Below are 6,000 nucleotides of genomic sequence, written 5' to 3'. Positions count from 1 at the left end.
GGCGGCAATCAGAACTATAAGCTAGATTTTCAGCCTTGTGGAAAGGCGACAATCAGAAGTAAAGCTAGATTCTGAACCAGAGGGAAGAGCGACAATCAGAGGTATAAGCTAGATTCTGAACCTTGTGGAAGGACGAAAATTTAAAGTATAAGCTTGATTATTAGCCTTGTGGAAGGGCGACAATCAGCAGTTTAAGCTAGATTTTGAGCCATGTGGAAGGGCGATAAACAGAAGTATAAGCTAGATTCCGAACTATGTGGAAGGGCGAAAATCAGATGTATAAGCTAGATTAAAAGCCCTGTGGAAGGGCGAAAATCAGAAGTATAAGCTAGATTATAAGCCTTGTGGAAGGGCGACAATCAGAAGTATAAGCTAGATTCTGAGCCTTGTTGAAGGGCGATAATCAGAAGTTGAAGGTAGATTCTGAGCCTTGTGGAAGGGCGGCAATCAGAAGTATAAGCTAGATTATGAGCCTTGTGGAAGGGCGATAATCAGAAGAATAAGGTAGATTTTAAGCCTTGTTGAAGGTCGACAATCAGAAGTATAAGCTAGATTCTGAGCCTTGAGGAAGGGCACCAATCAGAAGTACGGTATAAGATAGATTCTGAGCCTTGTGGAAGGGCGACAATCAGAAGTCTAAGGTAGATTTTTATCCTAAGCTTGTAGAAGGGCGACATTCAGAAGTATATTCAGCTAGATTATGAGCCTTGTGGAAGGGCGACAATTAAAAGTATAAGCTAGATTTTGATCCTTGTGGAAGGGCGACAATCAGACGTATCAGCTAGATTTTGATCCTTGTGGAAGGGCGACAATCAGAAGTAAAAGTAAGATTCTGAGTCTTGCGGAAGGACAGAAATCAGAAGTATAAGCTAGATTAGGAGCCTTGTGGAAGGGCGACAATCAGAAGTATAAGCTAGATTCTGAGCTTTGTGGACGGGTAAAAATCAGAAGTATAAGCTAGTTTTCGAGCCTTGTGGATTGGCGACAATCAGAAGTATAAGCTAGATTTTGATCCTTGTGGAAGGGCAACAATCAAAAGTATCAGCTAGATTTTAATCCTTGTGAAAGGGCGACAACTGATGTATAAGCTAGATTTTGATCCTCTTTCTGGGGGGACAATCAGAAGTTTAACCTAGATTTTAATTCTTGTGGAAGTATAAACTAGATTAAAAGCCTTTTTGAAAGGCGAAAATCAGAAGTATAAGCTAGATTATAAGCCTTGTGGAAGGGTCGACAATCAGAACTATAAGCTAGATTCTGAGCCTTGTGGAAGGGCAATAATCAGAAGTATAAGGTAGATTTTGAGCCTTGTGGAAGGGCGGCAATCAAAAGTATAAGCTAGATTCTCAGCCTTGTGGAAGGGGGAAAATCAGAAGTATAAGTTAGATTCCGAGCCTTGTGGAAAGGCAACAATCAGAAGTATAAGCAAGATTATGAGCCTTGTGGAAGGGCGATAATCAAAAGTATAAGCTAGATTATGAACCTTGTGTGAGGGCGATAATCAGCGGTTTAAGCTAGATTCTGATCCTTGTAGAATGGCAACAATCAGAAGTATTAGCTAGATTCTAAGCCTTGTGGAAGGGCGATAATCAGAAGTATAAGCTAGATTATGAGGGTTGTGGAAGAGCGACAATCAGAAATAAAAGCTGAATTTTGAGCTTTGTCGAAGGGCGACAGTCAGAAGTATAAGCTAGATTCTGAGCCTTATGGAAGGGTGACAATGAGAAGTATAAGCTAGGTTCTCAGCCTTGTGGAAGGGCGACAATCAGAAGTATAAGCTAGATTTTGAGCCTTGTGGAGGGGCGACAATCCGACGTATAAGCTAGATTTTGAGCCTTGTGGGAGTGCCCAGAAGTATAAGTTAGATTCTCAGCCTTGTGGAAGGGCGGCAATCAGAAGTATAAGCTAGATTCTGCGCCTTGTAGAGGGGTGACAATCAGAAGTATAAGCTAGATTATCAGCCTTGTGGAAGGATGACAATCAGAAGTATAAGCTACATTCTGGAAGGGCGATAATCAGAAGTATAAGGTAGATTCTGAGCCTTGTTGAAGGGCGGCAATCAGAAGTATAAGCTAGATTCTCAGCCTGGTGGAAGAGGAAAATCAGAAGTATAAGTTAGATTCCGAGCCTTGTGGAAGGGCAACAATCAGAAGTATAAGCAAGATTATGAGCCTTGTGAAAGGGCGATAATAAAAAGTATAAGCTAGATTATAAACCTTGTGTAAGGGCGATAATCAGCGGTTTAAGCTAGATTCTGATCCTTGTAGAAGGGCAACAATCAGAAGTATAAGCTAGATTATGAGCCTTGTGGAAGGGCGACAATCAGAAGTATAAGCTAGATTTTGATCCTTGTGGAAGGGCGACAATCAGACGTATAAGCTAGATTGTAATCCTTGTGAAAGGGCAACAACTAACGTATAAGCTAGATTTTGATCCTCTTTGTGGGGGGACAATCAGAAGTTTAACCTAGATTTTAATCCTTGTGTAAGTATAAGCTAGATTAAAAGCCTTGTGGAAAGGCGAAAATCAGAAGTATCAGCTAGATTATAAGCCTTGTGGAAGGATCGACAATCAGAAGTATAAGCTAGATTCCGAGCCTTGTGGACGGGTAAAAATCAGAAGTATAAGCTAGTTTTCGAGCCTTGTGGATGGGCGACAATCAGAAGTATAAGCTAGATTTTGATCCTTGTGGAAGGGCGACAATCAGACGTATAAGCTAGATTTTAATCCTTGTGAAAGGGCGACAACTAACGTATAAGCTAGATTTTGATCCTCTTTGTGGGGGGACAATCAGAAGTTTAACCTAGATTTTAATCCTTGTGGAAGTATAAGCTAGATTAAAAGCCTTGTGGAAAGGCGAAAATCAGAAGTATCAGCTAGATTATAAGCCTTGTGGAAGGATCGACAATCAGAAGTATAAGCTAGATTCTGAGCCTTGTGGACGGGCGATAATCAGAAGTATAAGGTAGATTCTGAGCCTTGTGGAAGGGCGGCAATCAGAAGTATAAGCCAGATTCTCAGCCTTGTGGAAGGGGCAAAATCAGAAGTATAAGTTAGATTCCGAGCCTTGTGGAAGGGCAACAATCAGAAGTATAAGTAAGATTATGAGCCTTGTGGAAGGGCGATAATTAAAAGTATAAGCTAGATTATGAACCTTGTGTGAAGGCGATAATCAGCGATTTAAGCTAGATTCTGATCCTTGTAGAAGGGCAACAATCAGAAGTATTAGCTAGATTCTGAGCCTTGTGGAAGGGCGACAATCAGAAGTATAAGCTAGATTATGAGGGTTGTGGAAGGGCGACAATCAGAAATAAAAGCTAGATTTTGAGCCTTGTGGAAGGGCGACAATCAGAAGTATAAGCTAGATTCTGAGCCTTGTGGAAGGGTGACAATAAGAAGTATAAGCTAGATTATAAACCTTGTGTGAGGGCGATAATCAGCGGTTTAAGTTATATAGATACAATGGATAAGCGTGGATTCTTGAAAAAGAAACCATGAGCCCGGAGGGCGAATGGTTTGTTTTTCATGAATCTACGCTTATCCATTGTATCTATAACTTAAACTATTGTGTTAATTTCTTTTCAAAATTAAAGCCTTTTCTTGATTAGAAGGTATTGTAAGTGAGTTTAAATAACCATGTTATCGTGTCCAATGATGCATTGATAAATCTCAGATCACAATTAATTGGTTAACAAAATACAAATATAACACTTTTAACGTTTTGAACTTTCTTATTCTCCTTTAAAGATCTTTATATTATCAGGCATCTGAATATTATCTGTTTTTACAAAATAAGACATATTCGAACTTATTTCTAATAAAATTGAGAATGGAAATGGGGAATGTGTCAAAGAGCTCGAGACAACAACCCGACCAAAGAGCATATATAAAGTGTATATAATAAGTATGTTACCGAAATTTCTAACACTCTAGGCACATCACGATTTTCTCGCATAGAAATTTGCGAACAAACATTTAAAATTATGTAGTAAAACAGATGAAATCATACTATATTTATACAACAAAAATTGACAAATAGAATGTAAACATTTTTCTTTCAAACATGTGAAATAGCCAATAATAATCCCAAAAAATAAACAGTAAAACTCGCTTTTATTACAAAAATATCCACTATAACATGTATAACGTGCAAAATAAAAAAAAAAAAAACAGAATTGGGACAACAGAGATAATACAGGGATTCGAACCTTAACCGACAAATCCCTATCTTTTAACTCGTTGATTTTAAGCATGCTAACCTCGCGGCTACCAACCTATACTATACGACTGTCCATTGTATATATATAAAGGTACAACCCCTGTGTGTCCGATGTTCATTTATATATATAAAATAGACATCTAAGTTGTAACCCATTGGTAGCCGAGAGGTTTCGTTGATGTGTTGGTGTCAGTCATTCATAACAGATTTCAAGGAAGGGTTCGATTCCCAGTGAAGGCATATACAAATTACAAAAATTAAAGGTAAGTTTTTTAAATTAAGTCCATTAGTGAACAGAAATCAGTAAATTAGCCAATTCAAACTTAATGAAATTAGACACACAAAGGAAACAATTGAATATAATTTGGTGAGTCCATTTCAGCGGCAGATTTAGAAAGCGTTGATTCTAGAAAAAGAATCCACGGTAAATGAATAGGCTGACGTCACCACAATGGTTTAAGCTAGATTCTGATCCTTGTAGAAGGGCAACAATCAGAAGTATAAGCTAGATTCTGAGCCTTGTGATAGGGCGACAATCAGAAGTATAAGCTAGATTATGAAGCATGTGGAAGGGCGAAAATCAGAAATAAAAGCTAGATTTTGAGTATTGTGGAAGGGCGGCAATCAGAAGTAAAAGCTAGATTCTGAGCCTTGTGGAAGGGCGACAATCAGAAGTATAAGCTAGATTCTGAGCTTTGTGGAAGGGCGACAATCAGAAGTATAAACTAGATTCTGAGCCTTGTGGAAGGGCGTCAATCAGAAGTATAAGCTAGATTTTAAGCATTGTTGAAAGGCGAAAATCAGAAGTATAAGCTATATTCTGAGCTTTGTGGAGGAGGGGACAACCAGAAGTATGATCTAGATTTTGAGCCTTGTGGACGAGCGACATTCAGAAGTATCAGCTAGATTCTGAGCCTTGTGGAAGGGCGATAATCAGAAGTTTCAGCTAGATTTTGAGTCTTGTGTAAGGGCGACAATCAGAAGTATAAGCTAGATTTTGAGGCTTGTGGAAGGTCGACAATCATAAGTATCAGCTAAATTCTGAGCCTGGTGGAAGGAAGATAATCAGAAGTATAAGCTAGATTTTGAGCCTTGTGGAAGAGCGACAATCAGAAGTAAAAGTTAGATTTTCAGCCTTGTGGGAGGGCGACAATCAAAAGTATACGCTGGATTCTGAGCTTTGTGGAAGGGCGAAAATCAGAAGTATATTAAGATAGATTATCAGCCTTGTCGAAGGGCGAAAATCAGAAGTATATTAAGATAGATTATCAGCCTTGTCGAAGGGCGACAATCAGAAGTATAAACTAAATTCTCAGCCTTATGGAATGGCAACAATCAGAAGTAAAAGCTAGATTCTGAGTCTTGTGGAAGGGCGACAATCAGAAGTATAAGCAAGATTCTGAGCCTTGTGGAAGGTCGACAATCAAAAGTAGACGCTAGATTCTGAGCCTTGTGGAACGACAACAATCAGAAGTATAAGCTAGTTTCTGAGCCTTGTGGAAGGGCGACAATCAGAAGTATAAGCTAGATTCTGAGCTTTGTGGAAGGGCGACAATAAGAAGTATTAGCTACATTTCTGAGCTTGGGGAGGGCGACAATCAGAAGTATAAGCTAGATTCTGAACCTTGTAGAAGGGCAACAAGCAGAAGTATAAGCTAGATTCTGAGACTTGTGGAAGGGCGACAATCAAAAGTATAAGCTAGATTCTGAGCGTTGTGGACGGGCGACAATGAGAAGTATAAGCTAAATTCTCAGCCTTGTGGAAGGGCGACAATCAGAAG

The sequence above is a fragment of the Mytilus californianus genome, unplaced genomic scaffold, assembly GCF_021869535.1.
Source record: "Mytilus californianus isolate M0D057914Y unplaced genomic scaffold, xbMytCali1.0.p SCAF_12, whole genome shotgun sequence".
Taxonomy (NCBI): domain Eukaryota; kingdom Metazoa; phylum Mollusca; class Bivalvia; order Mytilida; family Mytilidae; genus Mytilus; species Mytilus californianus.
Note: the sequence above shows the minus strand (reverse complement) of the source record.